This window comes from Panthera onca, chromosome F1 (genome assembly GCF_046562875.1).
Source record: "Panthera onca isolate mPanOnc1 chromosome F1, mPanOnc1 haplotype 2, whole genome shotgun sequence".
NCBI lineage: Eukaryota > Metazoa > Chordata > Mammalia > Carnivora > Felidae > Panthera > Panthera onca.
Window position 1 is genome coordinate 55,383,087 of NC_138355.1, and position 23,777 is coordinate 55,406,863.

Consider the following 23,777-nt stretch of genomic DNA (forward strand, 5'->3'; position numbering starts at 1 on the left):
AGATACAAACAGATGAACAGGGAAGGGAAGCAAAAGTAATATAAAAACAGGGAGGGGGACAAAACATAAGAGACTCTTAAATATAGAGAGCAAACTGAGGATTGCTAGTGGGGTTGTGGGAGCAGGGGGTGATGGGCTAAAGGGATAAGGGCATTAAGGAAGACACTTGTTGGGATGAGCACTGGATGTTTTATATAGGGAATGAATCACTGGAATCTACTCCTGAAATTACTGTTGCACTATATGCTAACTAACTTGTATGTAATTAAAAAATAAAATAAAATAAAAGAAAAGAAAAGAAAAGAAAAGAAAAATACTCTCTGGGAATAAGCAGTGTAACATTTCTCTGTGCCAAAAAAGTAAATAGAAGGATGGATGAGTATATTTACAGATAGAACAGATTTTACAACCAGAAATTAATACTATAAATGATATGCTTTAAATTCAAGTATTAATTATAATTTTCTTGAATTTAACAGAAAAACTGAAGAAACTACATAATCTTAAAAACTATGTTATTTTTACTATAAGTTCTAAATCTTCAAAGAGATGTCTTGATTCAAGAAAATATATTATGAAAACCATAATAAGTTGGAAGATATCTTTTAAGTGCATGTTTGAGTCTTACGTATTACGAGATTATTTGATTTTCCTCTGAATGATGGATTGATTAGCTTGCTTACAATGCTTTCTCCTTCTTTCCTTTCTCTTATCTCTCAGCTCTTTGCTTTATAATGATTTTACTTTCCCAGTTTGTGGTATTTACATTTTGTTCAAGTTGTAATTTACCTTATGTATTTAAATTGTGTCATTTCTCATCAGTCCATATGACAAAATATTTCTCATTCTAAGTGATTTATTTTGATTAATGTCTGTGTTAGGTGGATTGAATCATCCAAGAATTTTGTTCTAGAACTTGTGTAAGGATACTCTATATTTCCAGAGTATTTTGTGTTTGAGAAAAAAAAAAACCTCTTTTTTAAATGTTTATTTATTTTTGAGTGAGCAGAGAAGGGGCAGAGAGAGAGGGACACAGAGGATCTGAAGCAGGCTCCACACTGTCAGTGCAAAGCCAGACATGGGGCTTGAACCCATGACCCATGAGATTATAACCTGAGCTGAAGTAGAATGCTCAACAGCCTCAGCCACCGAGGTGCTCGTCTGCTTTTTTTTTTTAATTATTATTATTAAAACAACAATTTGCCTGAATATAAAGAAAAATCCTAGTTATACTTTTTCTTTCTCAAAATATTATAGATATTCCTGCACTGCCTTCTGGTATTAACTGGTACTCTGATAAAGTCTGACACCAGCCTCACTTGCTTTATCTGGCTGTGTGAGAATAGTTCTTATTCTTCATTCTCAACATTTAATTGCTTAATTAGGATGTGTCTCAGCCTTAATTATTCTGTGTCAAATTTTCTATGCAATCCAGTTCATTTTTGATAGATAGATTTAATTCTCCCATTATCTTAGGAATATCATCCTGTATTATATTTCTAAATATATATTTTTCTCATTACAGGATTCACTACACAGGGACACCAATCATCCTTAAGTCAGATAAATTTGTCCTCTTCATCTATCATCTTCCTGCAAATTCCTTTAATTTCTTTGTTTATTTCCTTTAAAGTGATTGCTGGACTTCAGTCAGTCATTATAGTTTTAGCAGAATTTACTCCATCCTACTATGTGTCTCATTTCTAATTAGTTTGCAACAGTTTGGTTTTGCTCTGCTTCTTTAACTCTGCTGTCTCCATAATTCTCTCAATGAGTTATTTTATTATTATAACAACTTAAAATGATATTTATTGAACTCAGGTAATACACTTTCTCCCTGATGATATTCAGTGGGTTTGAATTACAAAAATGACAGTGTCATATAGTTCAACCGAATGAATTATGTCCCATTTTTTGGTTGTTGCAGTTGGGTTGTGTATTGATTTCACAATTCCTCAACGTGTGTTGACTTTGCAAGTCCTTGTGGCCTATCACCTACCTCACCTGTAGTGGTAATGATACCTCTATTGTTTTTTAAGTTTATTTACTTGTTTTGAGAGGGAGAGAGAGAGAGAGAGAGAGAAGGAAAGAGAGAGAGATTGGGAGAGAGAGAGAGAGAGCACACAAGTTGGGGAGGAGCAGAGAGCGAGAGCGAGAGAGAGAGAGAGAGAGAGAAAGAAATAGAGGGAGATTGGGAGAGAGAGAGAGAGAGAGCACACACAAGTTGGGGAGGAGCAGAGAGAGAGAGCAAGAGAGAGAGAGAGACAGAGAGAGAGAGAGAGAGAAAGAGAGAGAGAATCCCAGGCAGGATCCACACTGTCAGCACAGAGCCCAGTAAGGGGCTCAAACTCACAAACCATGAGATCCTGACTTGAGCCAAAATCAAGAGTTTGATGCTTAACCAACTGAGTCACCCAGGCACCCTGGTGGTGATACCTCTATAGGAAGTGATATTCTACAAGGTTTGCCTTATCTTCTCACAGGGCTTTCGACTCCCCACCTTAGGCTCCTTCTGTCCACATTGGAATGTGTTAATGAGAATTTCAGTCTATTTTCTTTTACTGTCCTTCTTATAATTTTCTTCCAATCAGCACTGTGATTTGTACCTTTTCTATTTAGCTGTTTCTGGTGATTTTTTGCACTTTTTAACAACTGGTTTTGATTCTTTTCCTCTGAATGAAGAAAAATCTTTGATACTATTTCATTCACCATATTTCTTCCTGTTGGATGACTATAGGTTCCTCTGAATCCATTTCTTCTGAGAAACATTTTCTAATATCCCTTAAGCCGGTCTTTATTGTGCCTTCCTATAAGTTAAATATGTGACCATTTCATCAAATTCTTTAGAGTATCCATTTATACCCTAAAGTGTATGCTTGCTTTGAAATGATTTTATATATGCATGGGTTATAAAATATATTTTGCTATTTTCTTGCCTAAATCTTTTAAAGATCCTTGGTACAATATAATCACATATATTTTAATAGTATTTTTCAGATCTTTTTCAGATAAACTTCTTTCTTTAAAAGAAAGTTTCCTTTCGTCCTATAATAAGAGAGATTGTATCCTGCCTCATTTTCATGAGTATTTAGAAGTATATAATTCTTTTTAAATTTTTTTGTGAAATTGCAGATAAAAGCCATTACATGCATGTCATGTTTCTGCCTATGTCTCATTAAGTTTAAAGGCAGCCACCTCAAGCTTTGAAATACATTCCTAGAAGCTACATAGTTGGAGGGTCTCAACTTTCTAGCACAAAGAGTTGTTACAAAGTTCTCATTTTTATTCTGTGAACTTGGAAAATTAATTTAAGTTTGTAAAGTTCAACAACATGGATAAAATGAATCATCTTGTCTTCTCTTCTGAGATAGTCACCATCCATAAGCTAAATGGAGCTTAATGTTCAAGGCAGATAGGTATAAATGGAGAAATAAATAGATACAGAGGCAGATGTAATGTAGGTGTAGAGGTAGCAGTTGAGGATATGTGTTTCACAAACCTACTTTTTTAGTTGTGCCCAAAATGCACATGAATTCAGAACACCATATTTGACATTTTCTTTACTTAATTTGATTCTACATTTTCTCTATCTAACAATCTTATAGGAGTCATTTGAGAAAACAGGATGCCAAAGAATGTGGCTTCAATATTAGTTCAAAAATAATGATGGAAGAAAGTACTATGGGATAGAGTATATGCAAGAGTTGATAAGAAATAACCTGAACTATAGGGTATCTAGTAATCCAATCAGATTTTCTTTTCATACTGAACACCAATTTTTAAAGTTGCTCTACTTATTTTGATGCATGTAAAAACATGTATACATATAAATAAACATCAATGCTTCCATCATTCATTCAATAAATGGCCTTTAATGTTAGTATTATGTTCTTAAAACTGTATATTTTTTTCAGCCACCTTATAAGTGAAGGTGAAAATAATTGAGTATGTTTAAAAGTGGTTCCTAGTGGGTTTCCTCTTTGATAACCGTGAAACAGAAAATCATAGTAGCCATTTATATTTAAAAAAAATAAGTGCCATGAAGGTTTAAGAGGTGGAAAGAGACACTTTCATTTTTGTGTTTGGACTGCATTGCTTTTCATGTTTCCTCATAAAGATCCAACTTTCATGTAAATTTCAGTGAACATATTCCTTGATTTAGAATCTTAAAACTATCTCTCCGAATAGAAAATGACCTTTGAAACATCGTTTTTTGATATGTTTTCTTTCTCAAGTTGGATCAATGTTGAATTTTAGAATTATAAACTATTTTGCCTAATATCTGTCAGTTTTATTCTTTTATATTACTTGTCTTTCTGAATTGTACTTCAAACAAAAGAAAGTAGATAAAAAATAAGTAATTAAAATTTGATCAAGTAATAAACTGAATCTTTTTACCTCAATCAAAAGCATTTTAAGGGCTTATTATGATGGATCAGTGTACACAATTCTAGTGACTAATATTTAAAGACCCACACGTCCAATATTAAAGGTAATTCAATACAATGTACTTGTAACTTGATAAATTGATAAGTAATTTGATGCGGAAATTACAAAAATAAAGAAGACTGAGAGATGAAAAACTTTAATTGGAGATTTCTCTATGAAGGAGCTATCCTTTGAATGAAGCACTGATTATTGACAGATTTTGACAGCAGAAAAAGGGGAAGGATTCCGAGGGACTTAACGACCTAATACGCTAGGGATATATAAGATTCCTGAAGATAGTTCTGTGGCATTTTAAGCCCCAAAAGAAAGTTAACAAATTCTCCAAATAAATGAACCCTCTGAAGACCATTGTCTCTTAATAGTTGCTAAAGTCAAATATTGTTGGAACTTTCATTACAAATCAGATCTTTTTACTACCGGTAGAATTTAAGATGTTAACTTTGAAGTTCAGTATTCTGTATTTATATCTCTATTGTTATTCATTCATTCATTCACTCACGAAATATCTATTGAAGGCTTGGTATATATGCCAGGCACTCTTCTTGATGCTGGGACACAGCTGTAAATGAATATGTTCCCTTATGTAACGTGAATTCCCATATTAGAATTAGGAGGTAAATTCTACGAATAAAGTGTTTGCTTTTAGTAAAATGAAACAAATGCAGGGTAAGCAGTCGGGGCGGGGCGGGGGGGAGGATGGCAAATGGCAATTTCAAATAGAGATTTCAGAGAAGACCTTTCTAAGATAACGTTTTCAGCCAAAACTTGAAGGAGTTAAGGGAGTGAGCCAAGTAGACATTTTACAGAAGTGCATTCTTAGCAGAGAGAACAGCTGGTTCCAAATCTCTGAGGAGAGAATAGGCCTGTTTTGTTTAAGAGGGGACAGTGTGACCAGGCCAAAGGGAGCCTGGGGGGTGGAGATGGAAAGGGGTGGATTAGCAGAAAATCAGACTGAGAAGTATTAAGGATCAGATGCTGTAGGGCCCTGTGGGCAGTTGAATGTTTTGGGTTTTGCCTTTCAATAATATGACAGCTCAGTGTTGATGGGTGATATATTCTGACTTCTGTTTTATAAGTATCACACTGGCTGCTGCATTAAAAGAAGACAGTACTGGGTCATGTGGGATAGAAATTGGCAAACTTGTTAGGAGATTATTGCAATAATCCAGTCAAAAGATGATAAGGGTGCCTAGAAACAGGAAAGATGAGAAAAATAATATCTATTCAGATTTGAACAAGGACACAGGCAAAAGTATGACCTTGGAACAAGGTTGTATATTGACCTTGTATGGACAATCTACCTGATGACAGAAAAATGCTAATATGATAATGTGGGAAGTCAAAATTTTACCCATCTTAGGTTTTCAGCTGGGAATCTTTAACAAAAAACACACAAACATCAACAAGAGAAAAACAGTTTATTAACACATGCAGTACATTTCATGCAAGAGAAATTAAACCAAAGTAACTCAAAACAGAGGCTATTATAATTCAAACTTCTATAGCATCTTCAACAAGAAACAATGAATTTGTAGAGAAATGACAAGACAAAGGAAGGTAGTTTTTGGCTTCCAAGGGGCGGCAAACTAATGTTTGGGAACAGGAGAGGGAACTAATGGAATAATGTTTATTTACAGTTTCCTCTGGCAACATCTCTGGACTGATGCATCTGTCTCCAGTAAAAGGAAAATACACATCTTGCCTTTAGGTAGAAAAGGCGTCTCTGGGAATAAGCTTTTATCCTGTGGGATCTGATGCTATCTCCAGGTATATAGTGTCAGAATTGAGTTAAATTGTAGCACACCCAGCTGGTGTCCAGAGAAGCAGAGAATTGCTTGGTATGGGAAAAACACCTACGCATTTGATGGCCAGATTACAGAAGTGTTCTGAGTGTCTGGGTGAGTGTGCAGAGAAAAACAGCTTTCTCTTCTTCACTATCTTCACTAGTAAAGCAAATAACGCTGTAGTTTTCTCTTTCATTAGGACCAAGAGAATGTAAATACCCATGACTAGTTTAATTTTTTTGTGGTTCTTTAGGTCAAAACATAGCATGTGGAACAAGGAATATGAGTGCAGAATTTGGGGAGTTTAAAGCATGGTGTTTTCTTATATTATGTAATAACTTTTGCATGGAAATCTGTCTTCTTACTCTACTCCTCTTTTAACTCAAACATCAGTAGGTCTTCTAGCAGAATTCTGTCACTTTAGAAAAAATTTAGTAATTACAAAATATCATTTGTATTGGTTAGATATATTTTTGTGCATTGCTGCTTTGGTAGCAATTAGAATATGAATAGTTCAAGTTCTGATCCATACTGATATCTTTGATATATGAGCTCCTGCCCTGATAAAGGTGGCTTTTTATTGGCGATGGCAAAAGCTAGACAGTGGCCCTGCAATATCATTTTACCCATCAACATTGGCCCCTGTCATTCCCTAGTAACACCAGACTTTTATTTTTTCAATGGCAGGTGGGCATCAGCTCTAGAGAATCAAATTCTATAAAGATACACCTCAATTAAATTGGGACTTTATTCCTTCATCCTTCCTTGCCTGGAAAAAATAGTGTGATTAATCTACTTTTGATTTAGGGTATGTTATTTCTTTACTGCTTTTTTTTTTCAAATAATGTTTACTTTTGAGGGAGAGAGAAACAGAACATAAGCAGGGAAGGGGCAGAGAGTGGGGAGACACAGAATCCAAAGCAAGATCCAGGCTCTGACATGTTAGCACAGAGCCCAATGCGGGGCTCAAACTCATGAGCCATGAGACCATGACCTGAGCCAAAGTCGGAAGCTTCACCAACTTAGCCGCCCAGGTGCCCCACTTTACTGGCTTTTTAAGAGACATTATCCTGTATGCTATTGGCTTGTGAAATTCCCATGGTGAACTTAGGTTAAATAAATTGTTGGCAAAGACAAACTCAGTCTCTGAAAATAATTTGCCTTTCAAACTAAAACAGTTCTGTATTCATATAGTACTGTTTTGGGAAAATACTCCAAGGTGTACTGTTTTCTCTCAATTTTTCACAGTGCCCAGGAGGTGAGGGGTAAAAAAGACTTGCAAGTAGGGTATCACTTGGTGACAGCACTGCATCACTGTCTCCAAGTCCTAAGTCCCACTGTACTAAGGTATTGACTATTGTCGAGACAATTTTTTTAAGGTTATTAGTAGAGACACTTATGAAAAGCCTGAATAAATTGTCTTCTAATTTAACTTTATGGAAATGTTTATGTAGTCTCAAATATTAACTTATTGGTTTATTCATTTCAAAATTCCATATAATCTTTACTAAGCATTATGCCCAGGCGGTGGTGTGGAGACAAATGTTTAATAATTGGCATTCTGGGAGAAGAGAAGCCCTCATCTGAGGCATGTGCAGTTTTTTGTGGTATAAATACTTTCAATATGATTGATTTTCAGCTATCAACTTGATATTCACTGAATGCCCAGTATAAGAGGGATGTGCATAGTTAACTTTGGACAGCTGGTACAAGGTCTGGTTTTAGCACACCCTTGGAAGAATGACGATCTGTAAGGAGATATAAGATACTGAGAAGAAACAGCACCGCCAAAACCCCAAAAGGAACGTTTAATATATGAGGATTGTGGCAAATGATTTAAGCATTTCAAACAAACAAAAAAACACACCAAAAAAAAAATGCTTGAATCCGTTATCGGACTTTCTAACTTTGAAACAGGTGAAAAGTAGTATCTTACTATTCTTGGCTTAAATTACTTTTCTAATTTCTAGCACATTGCTGACTTGCCACAACTTAGGGATTTTTCTTCTCCTTGGACAATCTCTTCGCTGTAAAATTGCTTTTTCTCATACGGTAGCTTTTCTTATTTTTATTTCCACTTAGCCATAGAGAGTTATAAATTGGTGCTTTACTGTTTGTCAATAAGAGCTCTATAAACCAGTCCACTACTAGGAAAGATATGGGACAGAGGCCTGAGATTGATTCTAGTTAGTATTTAGTTAGAATGATCACAGAAAATATTTCTTGACAAAAAGCCCATTTTGAAACCTTAAAAAAAAAGTGAAATACTTCCAAATCTTTTCTACCTAAAGGTAGCTGCCAATTTTCAAAGAGCATCTGCAATGTAGCTCTCTGGTTTTTCTATTTTCTGTGGCAGAAGAGGAGCCATAATATTTATCCTGTCTAACATGACCCAGTTTGATCCATCTGGTTCCCTGTCTAAATCTCTTTCAGAAATTCTCTGTAGAATTTACTGCTACCTTGGATTCTCATTGAATTATACATAAGACTATTTTCTCTCCACATGTCTGCTCAGTGTAGTGAGACTCAAAAAATATTTTCAGCAATGTACATGTAAGTGTAATGGTTAGCCAATTTTATTTTAGATCTTCCAAATATTTTATTGCTTATGCTTAAATATGGAGAGTTATTTGAGCTCTTTTTCATGACTTTCTTGATTGTAGTTATTTAAAATATATGTTTGCGAAGCTGAACCTCACAAAAGAAGGAAAATAAACGGTATTTTTTTACCTTGTAGTCTGCTCTGGTTTGAAAACACACAATATATTTTTAAATTTGCTGTCTGCCACTATACATTATCAGAGATGAGAGCCTGTGCATGACCAAGTTTCATATCCTATTTGGTATGCTAATAATTCAGGTTGTCTGTTTTATCATCACTTAAACTTGTCTAGGCCACCGAAGATCAATGGGAACTTGAAATTAACTGCAGGTAGCTATTCAAAAAGAATATTGCTGCAGATGTAAAAATGCGCATGTGGTTATAAAAAGAAAAGTCAATTTCACTGTATTATATCATGCATACATCTCTTAAAATTGCTTTATCAATATATGATATGTGGCAAAAATAAGTAAAATAAACAAGGAAATTCTCCTTTTCTCTATTTTCTGTCATTTTATATTAGTTTTAATGAAAATACTTTGATTCATTATATCCTATGGAGAATAAGGAAAATATTTCCCTGTGGGTTTTGTTATTCAGTGGTTATTAAAGAGACACTGAATAGAGGCATTTTTTTCTAAGACATTGATTTTATTATTATTATACTTCAGTAAGTGGGATTTATAGAGTAGTGTTTTCATCTATATATTTTGAGGGAGGGGAAGCTTAATGAAAGATTTGATTATTTATTGGGAAAGACCAAAGGGATATTTTATACTTTGTTAAGGAAAAACAATGTCTTAACAAAATAAAATACTTATTTCTGAGATGCCAATGAATATGGAAAACATATTGTATCGTACCATATTTTAATCTTTTAAGAAATGTTTCACAGTATTTCTTATATAAATCAGAACAGAGAGTTTTGTTACTTGTTCATATTTGATCTGTATGAGATAAACAATTACAACCAGCAAGCTAATTTAAACTTCACATAAATTTAAGACTGTAGAAACAATTACTATTACTCAATGGATATAGAGAGAAATTGCAAAGAAGGATCACTCACAGTTGAGTAGGGTGAGAGAGAAATGCATTTGACTTGAATACAGAAAAGAGCCCAACGGTCCATATCTGGCACCTACCTACTCAGCAATTACTGATAACTACACTTTCTAAAATCCACATTACTGAGCTTGGTGGATTGTATATAAATAACAATAGCGATAACAAGCTAATTGGCAAAAAAAAAACAAAAAAACAAAAAAACAAAAAAACACTAGCTTGTTAGTAAATTAAGAATATGAAATGGATTGAATCTCTTAACAATCAAGTAAAGCCATTTTAATGATCAAGAGGAAGCATATGAATTAAACAATCTTTAAGAACAAACTAATAAAATGCTTGGAAATCTTAGGTATACAAGCTTATTAACTGGCTTCAATGTTAAAGTATATTAAAAGTATTTTAGAAGGGCACCTGGGTGGCTCAGTAGTTGAGTGTCCAAATTTGGCTCAGGTCATGATCTCACGGTTTGTGAGTTCGAGCCCGGCATCGGGCTTGCTGCTGTCAGTCTAGATCTCACTTTGGATCCTTTGTCCCCCTCTCTCTGTCCTCCCCCCTTGCTTGCACTCTGTCAAAAATAAACATAAAAAACTTTTTTGGAAGTAAGTAAATTAAATAAATAATAAAAATTATTTCAAATCTGTTGTGCATCTGTATGGATTAGGGGATGAAGACAAAAATATATGAGTAAGAAGCTCTTATTCCACTCCTCATGCTAAGAAACTTTGGTTGAAATTCTTTCAACCATATCTCTTCTTGTTCCTTCAAAAGGAACTGGAGTACCTTACAGATTGGATAAATGTTCATATTCTAGGGCACTATTTACTATTAGAAGTGGTCTCTGTGCATTAAAAGGTTTGTGTGTGTGTGTGTGTGTGTGTGTGCGTGCGTGTGTGTGTTGTACAGCCTTGCTTTGTGTGTATGCCCTAGTGTGTTTATCATGAATTTGGATGTCTGCCTATTCATTTGGCCAAATAATAGCAAGCTTCTAAGAACAGGATTTGAGACTATGTATTATGACCACACAGATAATGAGTAAAAATTGTGTCCTTCGACCAATATTCACCAGAATTTTGATCAAATGGTATTAGTAAATAGTCAGATAATCATAAAGTATCACCTTTGTCCTTATTTGTTACAGCTCCCTTCGGGAACTTAGGAGAGGTTGGGACACTAGCTACAAAGGTTCTAGGTATTCTTAGGTCAGCCAACCAGTGCCCTCATATTGCCCCAACGTCCTTCCTTTTCCTACTCCAAGCACTCATTTATACTGTGTCAGCAAAGACAGTGTGCTAAGTTCATCCATGACTCAAGATTCAATAGCACTAAATAATCATCCGGAGCTAGATTTCAGAAATATAAGAATAAGAGGAGTATAATTCCTCATTTTATCATCTCCCTAGACTTTTACATTGAAAGTAGATGTAGATCAAACTGCTGAAACCTGACACTTCAGTAAGATGAAGATAAGGACAATGTAAATAGTGAGTGGTAGACTAACAACCTGTTGGAATTTTGTGGGCAATCTGTTAGTATTCCATGAAGAAGACCAAAGCCTTGGTGGTGGCGAAGATTTTGGATAACCTAGAAATCACTTATGACTAATCTTACATGTGAAACAAAATGTGTGAGAGTAAAACATCTTTTGTGTATTCAATTTTCAGGAAAAAAAGTGGCAAAGGGGATAGAGTCACATATGGCAGCAGTCACATATGGCAAATGGTTGCTACTTGGATTCAGCCTCCTGTGAAAACATATGCAACTGATTGACACAACAACGTACGCAAGGGGTGGGCAAGAGGAAAAGGGATTGCTCGTATGTTAACGGCATTACACGTTGGCCTCTACAGAGTTGGGGTTTGGCCAGACTAAGGTGCATAGATTTTTTGACTTTCTGTCTACTGGAGGTCAAGGGAGACTCAGAGTGAACCAGTCAGCCCAGTTTCAGCAGGCAAGACCAGACAGAGAAATTGAAAACAACTGAAGGATCTGTGAAAGGAAAATCATTAACTATCAAATAAACATGTTATTAGATTCGATCTCAAATTCTTAATATATATATATATATATAGTTGTAATAAGAAGAGGATGTCAAAACAGAGCATAGATACTACATACACATATAGAAAATTAGCTGTTGATAGAAAATGTTTACATTGGAATAACAACCAAAACTAAAATTTCGTTTTTCTTGTTTTCAATTTATTAAAAATGGTTTCATGTTATGAAAATAGTTTCAACTTTTTTTCTAAACTTCTACTCTAGCAATAAAGTCAGTATATGTCTCCTATTGGCAAAAAATAAAATATTTGACGCATCAGGTAAAATACAATGAGTACAACAGTAATTTTACCATATAGGGATTTATCTGTCTGATGCACTTCACACATGAGAACTATTCATTTCTGTTTCTTACGTCTTGACTTCACCTCCATTAACATGTTCTTAATTATTCATCAAATCAATAAATAGTAATGGAATTGGTGTACCTTATGTTTCAGCATAAGTGATTATATCATCTTTGTATATTTGTTCAGTAGAATATTATCAGTGGAATATAGTCCTATACAAAACCCTATTATATAAAACATGTAAAAATGCAGCTTTTTAAATGGAGCTAGCCCAGAACTCCATGCACTCAACCACTCTCTCTCCATAGCCTCTCTTCCTTCATCCTCTTACACTAGTTTACTGATGAGGAGACTGAGGGTACACAGAGAACGTCTTAGTTTTGAATGGTAGAGAGAGGTAGAACTTGTTAATTTCGACATCTTCAACTCCATATTATGATGTGTCCCATATTAATGCAAATATAATGTGCTTGGCTCCTTTTGTCTGCCCAACCCCATTTGTAAATGGTGCAGGCTGAATGTCTTATCCTGTAAAAGGAGTTGTTGGCGAGTAGTTACGAAGTGACTACACTGAGATGATTTTATTTTTCAATTCCATTTCAAATGTGCAATTTTCATTTTCTTTTCTCTTGTGCTTTTTGAGACATTACAGACGTTTGAAAGGAATGTTTCTTGTTAATCTCAACATTCCCTCCCATTTTATAAAATTGTCTCTTTTGGAGTCCGCTGATCCTATCATGTCCTCATTGTGTTTCACGGTTCCTGCTGGAAATGCGATACCACAATAACGGTTACCTTTTCCTGAATCTTTGCCACAGGCCGCATAGTCATGTGAGTATCGTGCAACCAGGAGAGAGACGTGCTATGTAATAAATTTGAACTTCATCTTAATGAATACTGATTGGTACTAATTTCCATAGTTGTTAATTCTGCATCCTTAAATCTGTGAGGTGAATGTTGGTATAAACCTGGCAGAGCAAACAGGAGTTGATAGATCCAAACAGATAAGCAGATCTTCTGGAGAATGCAGTAGCTGATTCTGCTAGCTCTGTTGGAAAGAACTTGCTTACTTCATGCTGTGAACAACATATTAGATATTTCTTCTTTCATTTTTCTGTCAGAGGTGGCTGACATTTTCACTGGCTAGCATCTTTTCTTGAACATTATTAGTCATATTTTCTTTGGCCAAAAGATGTCCATCATGAATTTTCATACATAAAGTACTCTAAAACAACATTTATGAAATCACCCAAACTTTAAAGTTGACACCAGTTGCCATACTCACTATCAATATTCTCACGGTGCTATTTGATTATACACTGAAATTAAACACCACGAAATATGACAGATGGGGTTGGCTAGAAGTATACTTCTACTAAATCTATGCTTTAAAAGTATCATGGTCTTTTCTTTGGGACACAATCATGATCATGGCTCAATTTGACTAGTTCTCTCTATTTGTTTTGCTTGAAGACAGAATAACAGTGTCTTCACACATGACAGGGAAAGCAGAATGGTTGATCAACATCTTCCAACATCCAAAAACTGTCATTTTACTTTGGCCCAGACAACAGCTAATTTTTACTATGTAATAAAACCATTCCAAATCTCACTAGTTTGATATGACAACTATTTATTTGCTTACAGTTGTATGATTAGCAATGTGGGCTCAGCTCAACTGAAATGACTCAATTCTGCTCCAAGGGGTGTTGGATGGGCTTGCGCTCACACTTGTAGTCAACCGGAAATAGAAAAGCCTCACCCATATGTCTGGTGGTGGAGTGGCTGTTAGCAGGGCAAATGGAGGTAAGTGTATATCTGCCACTAATCTTCCAGCAGGCCAGTCCAGGCTTGTTGCAAAAAGTGGTGGTCGTAGGGTTTTCAATTATAGCTAAAGAGGGCAATTGTCAAGGTATAGGCACTGTTCAAGTGTCTCCCTGTGTCATGCTTGATAATATCTCATTGACCAAATCCAGTCACATGGTCAAAACCAAACTCACAAGGTGACCTCATAAGTTCGTAAATGCACTCCATTTCTGGATGGGAAAAGCTCCAAGTCACACTGCAAAAAGGTTTTATCTGGAGTCGCAAAACCTTAGTGCCATTTTTTCAATAGACCGCAATTCAACTTCTATATTTTTAACGAGAGTAGCCAGACTGCATGGACTGGACTCCAGGGTCAGCAAGTACTATATATCTAAACTTGGATGAGTTCCTTAACCTCTCTGTGCCCAAATTCCCTCATACGTTAAAAGATATTTTGTAAATAATCTTCCCACAGGGAGATAAGTAAGAATTAAATAATCCCTCTTGTGTGCTTTGAAGAGTACATGGCAAATAGTGGGACTTCAATATGCCAGCTATTGTTATCTTAGCAACAACAATTACTGATATGTGTTATCTTTCAAGCCTGGGATGCACCTTCTTATCCACATAATCTATTCCTCTCCATAGGAACACAGGCTTCTTACTCTCTGAATCTGGCCTTGCCCATCATCTCATTATTTTTGATACTCAGACTTTTCTGTTAATGACAGATTGTTGTCTTTACCAGCTGTTAAAACATGGAGTTTTTTAAATGGAATTTTTATATTTTGGACACCGATTGACCTCTTTCTGTCATTTCAGCCCCCAAAGCCTTTTCTAATTCAGGGATGTCACCCCTGATCTTCTCTGTCTGGAGCACTTTTATGCTATTCTTCCCATGGTTGATTCCACCTCATCATTCAGATCTCATTCAAATATCACTTTCTCACAGAAGACTTCTCTGATCATCATGCCTCAAAGACTCCCTCCTCATGCATTACATTATCTCATTATCACTTGACCAGTTTTATATACCACATATGACTCTCTAAAATGGTTATGGTCATCTTCCCCCACTTGAATGTAAGCTCCATTAGTGCATGAACCAGGTCTATTGCTTTGCAGGCATCCCTAGTACCGAGAAGAGGGTCCTGTATATAATCGGTTTTCAATAAAAAATTCATAAACGCATTGAAAGTATGCTATACTCTGTTTCTATGTGCCCTACTGCCCCTGACACCACATTTATACCCTGTGATCGTTCTTAGTAAATGTCTGTTCAGTAAAGGAGGCAAAGCGTATTCAACTTGTCTGTTTGTTGGCATTTTATGGAGGTCACTAGCTATATTAGAGAGTTTTCTATTCAAAACCAGGGGACTAAAACATCAAGCTAGAAATGATGTTAAGGACCCAAGGAAACTTGTGTAGCACAGAACAAAAGTAATGGATACGCTTGATAGCAGTAATTCAGTTAGGTCTCTATTATCTGTGCTAATGAAGAGGAGCAATGAAGCAGATGATCCATAACAACAGATAATGAAAAACTATTTGCATTTAACTCTGGGATGCATTACCCAGAGTCCCTAACTTGTAAACAGGTTATGTTCTGAAAGGTCATTTGTACAGAAGTTACTTTGGTCTGAGAATGCATTTTTTCTAAAAAATAACATAGCTGACTTATTGTGCAAACAATATTTAGGAACTAAAAAGCTTTATTAGAACGTGCTTTATACAATTTTAGTACAAAACACACAGCTTTCAATTTCCAAATAGAGAAGTCAGGAATGTGTCCTCATTAGCCACAGACCTGATTCTTCCCATCCAATCCACAGGGAACAAAAACTTCTTTGCCTCTGCTACTTTCATCCCTAGAGAAAAGTCTCTGCCCCCACCAGGCAGATTCTGGGAGGAAGACTGGGGGCTTTTGAGTAAAGGTTTGAGGGTGGTAGGCAATCATCATCAGAACTTCTCTGGCAGCTCCATGGAGACCACTTTAAAATGAGCCCGGGGCAGGGGGCTGGCAGGTGGCATCCTAAAAGTCAAATGCCCAACAGAGGGGTGAGAGATCTATGCGTCAAATTTTAAGCTAATTTTAGAACCTGTAGATTAAGAATATCAAGTAACGAATTGTTGAAATTTTGTAAAGAGAGAGTGTACATAAAAGGAGGCTTAAAGAAGAATGGAAATGTTCGTAATAACAAAAGCATAAAATAACGTAAATTCTCATTCCAGGGTTCCTGGGTTCTAGCCCCGCGTGGGGCTCTGTGCTGACAGCTCAGAGCCTGGAGCCTGCTTCAGATTCTGTGTCTCCCTCTCTCTCTGCCTCTCTCTGTCTCTCAAATAAATAAACATTAAAAACTGTGAAATGTAGACAAAATTAAACATCATTAAACAAATAAACTATAGTGACAGACAATATTTTAGCAATGTAACATTAACTGGTATGATATATCCAAAATGACACGCACTATGAGAGTAACTATAATATGCATAGTTAAATACAACTAAAATAACTATAATGCATAAAGATGCAATATAATTATATAAAAGAAGTCAAAGGATTAATGAATCTGAAAATATGAGTGACAGCTATCTTGGGTTGAGGGGAAAATGAAATTGACAGACCATTTGGTTAAATGCATAGTATTATCAAAAACATATTGTTAAGGTTTTGTCTTGAGTGGTCTTTTTTTATCCCCATAATACTTACTACCTTCTAAACAAAATCTTATTTATTTACTATTATATACCTTATATACTTTCTTTTTTAAAAAAAAAATTTAATGTTTATTTATTTTTGGAGGAGACAGAGAGAGAGTGTGTGTGTGGCAGGGGGTGGGGCAGAGAGAGAGGGAGACACAGAATCTGACGCAGGCTCCAGGCTCTGAGCTGTCAGCACAGAGCCCAACATGCGGCTCAAACCCACGAACCGTGAGATCATGACCTGAGCCGAAGTCGGAAGCTCAACCGACTGAGTCACCCAGGCGCCCCTTATATACTAACTTTCTAAGAGATATTGTTCCTTTCTCTTCTCATTTGTTAATGATGCTTCAGGTACAGAAAATAAATTTTAAAAAGGGTAGTTATGATATGTGTCATTGATTAGATGATTTTATTTTATTTTTTAAGTTATTTATTTATTTATTTATTTAGAGAGGGAGAGAGAGAGAGAAAGAGAGAGAGAGAGAGAGAGAGAGAGAGAGAGAATCCCAAGCAGGCCCTGCACCATTAGCACAGAGCCTGATGTGGGACTCGAACTCACAAAGCATGAGCTCATGACCTGAACTGAAATCAAGAGCCAGATGCCTAACCAACTGAGCCACCCAGGTGCCCCAATTAGATGATCTAAACAAAGTTTAGAGAAGGTTAGAGAACTAGTCTTGAAGATATCTGAAGGATGAGCATCCTAGAAAATGTCAATAACCACTGCAAGTGTCCCAAGGGAAGAGGAGAGACAGGGAGAGACGGAGAGAGGCGGAGAATAAGGGAGAAAGAGACTGGGGATTTTGAGCATCTGAGTATTATGGCGTGACTTAGGCAGTATAAGACTCACCTGGAACACTTTGTTGAGCAGAGACTGTGTTGGGAGGTGTGGGGGTGGGGGAGGTGGGGGGTGAGTCTGGAAGGAGACCATGTAAAATCCATTAGGAAGCTATCATAACAATCTGCTTGAGAAATGAATTGGAACATAGTAGTAGCAATGGAGATGTTAAAGTGGTCAAATTCTGTAGGATGTGAGACTAAGAGAAAACTAAAAGTGACTCTAAGGTTTTTGGTCTTGGCAACTGGAGGAATGGAGTTGTCATCTGCTGAGATAGGGAAGATTTAGAGGAATAGGTTTTTGAGGGAGATGATCAGGAATTCCATTAGGGCATATGAAACTTAAGATTTTTATTAGAGACTCAATTTACATTTTAAAATAGATAACATACAAGTCTGAAGTTCAAGAGAGAAATCTAAGATGAAGAAATAAAATTGAGAATCTTTAGCATTTTCGATGATATTTACAGCCTTGGACTTTTGGATGAGGTGACATTATCATCCACCATTTACATTTATGGCTAGGAATTTAGGGAAAAAAATTTGCTTTTATATCCATTTTTCAGGTTGAAAAAAATTTTTCACAGTGAATGTTAGTTTCAATAACACTTGTCTGATCTCCTGCATGAATAAGTGTCAAAAATTAGAACATACAAATAATATCTCTTTACCAATTTTGCTGAGAATAAATGAAATACTTCATTTAGGGTTCTTCTCATTCATTTATAGTGTTTATTTATTTGTTCCCATGATTTATATTACTATTCAAAATCTAAGTATCATTGCCCATGGCCCTTTGCTGCCAATGATTACTCTGGTGAAATAAAACTTTATATTTAGAACACACTTCTGTTATCTGTTATTTTGTTGTCTAATTCAAATTCCTTCCTCCCTGGGAAGTGAATTCCTTCGTCTCTATTTAGAGTTGTAATTTGAACTCTAGAAAGAAACAAATCCTTCAAAGCCATTAGGGCGTTGACACATAATCTTACCAGTAAAGAGAAAGGCAGCACAGCTGATTGACTGTCTTCAGTTTACTTCGTTTATTGACACTGTGTTAGTTTCAGGCAACTGCCATAGCATTTTACAGAGGAGGCCTTGTTTTACTAATCTTTTATCCTACCAAAATTTCCAGGGCATTAAATATTTTTTCTCTCCCCTCGTATGCATCTAAATACACAAAAAGGGAGAATTTTAAAAATAAAATGAGAGCTTGTTTTTTTTTTTAATTTTTTTTTAACGTTTATTCATTTTTGAGAGACAGAGCATGAGCAGGGGAGGAGCCAAGAGACAGGGAGACACAGAATCTGAAGCAGGCTCCATGCTCTGAGCTGTCAGCACAGTGCCTGATGCGGGGCTCGAACCCACAAAACGTGAGATCATGACCTGCGCTGAAGTTGGGTGCTTAACCGACTGAGCCACCCAAGCACTGCAAAATGAAAGCTTGTTTTAACAAACTGTAAAGTTTCTGGGAGGTAAATATCTGTCATGATTCTTATTATCAAATTTTTAAATTTTGCAGAGATTTCCTTGGTTCGATAATGTAATTTTTATATTGATTACTCCCTTTTAGTATGTTTTCAAATTCCTTTCACCAGGAATGCTGTTCCTTGACCTATTTTTCTCCTGCAGTGCTTGATATGGTTTTAGGATTTGAGTTTTTTTAGAGACACTTCTCAACATTAATGGCAATCTTTGGTCTTTGATATGCTAATTTTTCCTGATAAATATGCTTTTTAAGTCACTTATTAAAGCGGTGTTTGTAAATAAATTTTAAAGAAGTTTGTCTGGTATTGGAAATACATCGTTAGATGTGTTTGTTATCCAAATCTTCAAAATTAATAATAGTAATGCTATCTTATCACATTGCCATATAATGAAATTGACTATCCAGACTGTAATTATTTCTGCTTAGCTTTTCCAAATGTGGATTTCACATCAGCTCCTTTATTTCAGTCTATTTCTTTTAAAGCAGTGAGCTTAAGACAAATGATGGCTACCATTGTCATGGATTGGGAATTTGCATAAAAGACTAGAATGAAAGTCTGGAGAAATTAATGAATAGACATAATTGGAAAAGAATCTTTATTCTTTTATAATGTTAGTGAAAGTTAGATATGGTTTTAGTAGTTGTGTTGAATACAGAACGCTAGACGTTGAGTCAGTAGATTACAATTTAAACATCTGTGTCACCGTGAGCAAGTGCCCCGTTTCTTGGAGTCCTTTTTTTTTTTAAATACAGAATTAAGAAATTCAAAGGCACTCCACAGTAGAATGTAGTTAGGAATGGCTAGATTAGGGAGTGAGAATGAAGAACCCAATGTTAAGGTATTAAGTGTAGGGTAGAAAGTGGCTAAAGCTGGTGAAGACAGCTGTGAAAGCACATCATCAAAAGATGAGGACCCTAGTCATCTGTCACTCTGATCTGGGTGGTTCCCATCAGAGAACTTCACGTGGCAAGTTGGCCATATTGGAAACTGGTTACCCTAAGCCAAAGCTCTGATAGCAGAACAGAAGGCCAAAGTCTTGAACAGACACTGCATTATTGGCCACTCAGATGCTTTTGATAATGATTTGATACAATCTTGGCCATGAATGCAAGGAAGAGGACACACTCTCAAAGTTACGGGAGCTAGCAGTGAGCTAGCCTGCATATGGAGTCCTGTTTGGGTGCCTATTTGATACTCTATAGCTAAGAGACCTAAGGCATGCCTCATCTTAGTTTTGTTAATACTCATTCAGAAGTCAGGCCTGTAGGAAGAACCTCCTGGGGCTCTTGTGTGAGGAACCAGGGACTGATTCTAACATACTTTCTACTTTTGAAAAATCTGCCTTCAAGGGTTTCTGCCGGCCAGTACCAGATTTGGCCATATTTGCCATACTTTCCCTCTTTTCAAATGTACAAGTTCTACAATTCTACTGGGTATCTAAGTTTTACATGAAAGCTATTTAATTTATAATATGCATAAAATGTATAATGAATACATACAGGATGGTTTTTAGCTTGAACTATATCTTCTGCACCTTTGCTTCTCTCTGCCTACATTATTCTTCTCCAGACATCTTCATGGCCAGTGCTCCCACTATTATGCAAGCATTTCTTAAATGGTGCCTTCTTTAAGCCTTTTATTGGCCACCCTATTTAAAATTGCAATATGCATCCCTACCCGGCATTCCTAATTTGGTGATTTATCCCCATTCCGTGATCTATTTATCTCTATATAACTTATCATCATCAAATATAATGCATTTATTTATTGTCTATCTTTCACTCTGCTAAAATGAAAGCTCTATGGGAACATTTTATCTGTTTCATGCACCGCTGTATCCCCAGGATCTAGAACAGTGCCTAGCAGATAACAGGCATTTAATACTTCTTTTGTGGAATAAAAAAAATGATATAAATATGAAGGCACCCAATACAATGTCTTTAATAGAATCATAGAGCCTTGCTACTCCAAGTGTGGCCCAAGGGCATTAACATCAGCATCATGTAGGAACTTTTTAGAATATAGACTCATAGCTCAATCCCAGAGGTACTGAATCAGAATCCTCATTTTAACAACCCCCCAAGTGAGTTGCTCATTAAAGTTTGGGCAGTAGGTGTAGAGTAGGCACCCAGTGAATGTTTCCTGAATCTAAATGCAATATACTAACAGCTGTGGCATAGGAACATGTAGATCATTAATGGTCTTTTAAAATTAATACAGTTTAGATTAATGAGAAAAGAAAATCAATAACAGAAGGGAACATTGGACTTTAATTGTTTAACATTCTAATATATAACATTTTGATTCACCTGAAGGTCAAATTCCAGTGGAATTATTTGTTAGGCCATAATCCTCTAATGAAGACTCAGGAGATGAGGAAGACAGGGCATATTCATAAAAAAGAATAAAGATATTTTGCCATACTTAGTGAGGCTAGCCACCCATCAGTCACTCAATAAACCTCATAGAAAAGGTTTTAAAAGGGTTAAGATGATTAAACAGAGGATTAAAATGTCATGTGGGCAAAGTCCATATGTTTTCATTTTTTCAACCCTCACTGCCCTTGGGTTATTTTCTAAATCCTGTACACATAAAAGTACACCAGAGGCACATTCAGAAAATAAATACTTTCTTCTATCCTACTTGGACTGGTGCCTATAATTTATCTGCTATGTGTGTGCTCTTTAAAGTACTGAGGGCAGAGAAAATGGTAATAATTATAGTGCCAAAAAGGGTTTGAATAAATAAACGAATCAATCAATCAATCACTCAATATTAGGCCTTAGATTATAAGGTGGGGGCACTTGATATTATGATTAATATCAGGTTCTTCTGGAAAAGACAACCGTGATGAACTGTCAGCCTGAACGGAGGTAGGAAACAAGAGATAGCTGCCCTGTAGGCCTGAGGGAGAAACTGCCAGTGACAAAGTAGGTATAACTGAGCAACTCTCTTTCCAGGTGTGCCTGTGGCTGGACTCCTCTCTATATACCCAATAGCACTCTGGATATTAATTAAACCAAAGGGCTATAAAGAAATAGAAACTGAGCCACATATAAGCCTACTCTGGTATATTTCCATATTTAAAAATTTTTACTTTTACATATGTACATTTTCATCATTTCCTCTTTTCTCAAAATATTTTTAAGCACATTTCATGAACTTGAAAAATCACAAATATAATATGGTAAATGAGCATAAAATTTATGTTAAATTTGAATGTTGATTTAATTTCAATGATGAAGTGGGCTAGAAAGAGAAATAAATGAGTTGATAGAGTCTAAGTCTTCTTATGCTTTTGAGGTGAATCTTTACATTCTATATTTATATTTTTGCTACACAGGTCTTTCCCCTAAAAAATGTCTAATTAGTCTTAATGACACTATTATACAAGCAATCCATGTATCTGCTATTATAAGATATGAATGTGCAATAAGCTAAAAATTGTGCAATGTGTATTCAAAGCTAGAATTTTCTGATCTTACCAGTTAGAAAATTGTTATATAAGTGGTTTTTTACTAATTAAAAAATGTAATTTTCCAAAATAAGAAATCTGAGATAAATAATTTCCAGGCAGCGAAACAGAATTATGATCATCTGTGAGATAAAGAATTGCTTATTTCACAAATATTTTATGTATTTGCAAGTGGTACTTTTTATATTAAATGATTAGACAATGACTCTCTTCTTTGTTACTCTAAGAAATCTTCTTATAAGGAGGATATTGAAAATAGACATGGGCAAATTTTGCAGCCAAATCAATCTGTATTTAGTAATTTCTTTATGCCGTATTTAAATAGTTCACACATCCTATTATAATAATATAGAAGTAGATATTCTTATAGTAAATGTCATCATGTCTTACTTTAAAAAAAATATAGAATATAACTTATGTTTTGGCAAAGTGAAATTTTCAATTTTAAAATGTGCTTTCTCCAAGTCAAACTGCTTTTAGTAATTAAATATTAAAATGCAATTAGAAATAATAAGTACAATAATTATTACTGGGATGACATTTCAAAAAACTTGTACAGTCCACTTTGTCACTATCTTGTTCTTCCTTCATTCTAACCAGATAAACTCTAAAGTTGATGGCGGACACTTTTGTTTGGCTACCCAAAATTATTTTCTTCACTTTCTTCTTACGGACAAAACCCACTTAATTCAGGTACTGCCATTTTCTGCAAGACTGCATACGCGGTAGGCTGGCCTCAACCACAGGCCCAGCATATGGGTTCTGATTGACCTCAGCCAATCATTGAAGATCTCACTTCCATTGCCAATGACCGGTTGGGTTTATTACAAGATGCAATTCTGGCCACCAAAATGTGAGGTATATGTTGGGATGCTTTTGAGAAAAGATTCTTCCTTTTTTAAGAAAAATATAAAGGAAGAGACTATCTCTTTCTCTAAAGCACAGGCTCCTATGCCAATTCTTGAGCCCTGTTCCCAAAAGTGTGGCATCATCCTCCCTTGAAGAATCAAAGGGGCCAGAACAAAACATGAAATATTAAAGGACCAGTACTGTTTGTTGACTCCATGGGGTGGCTTTTCACCGGCAGCGCTGACAGCAGCATGGATCAAAGCTTCCCAGATTTGTTAGAATTTACTACTCTTCCTATTGAGATTTGGAAGTCATATCCACTTCCTAGGATTCTGCCACAACAGCTCATGCAGAAGGAGCAGCCCT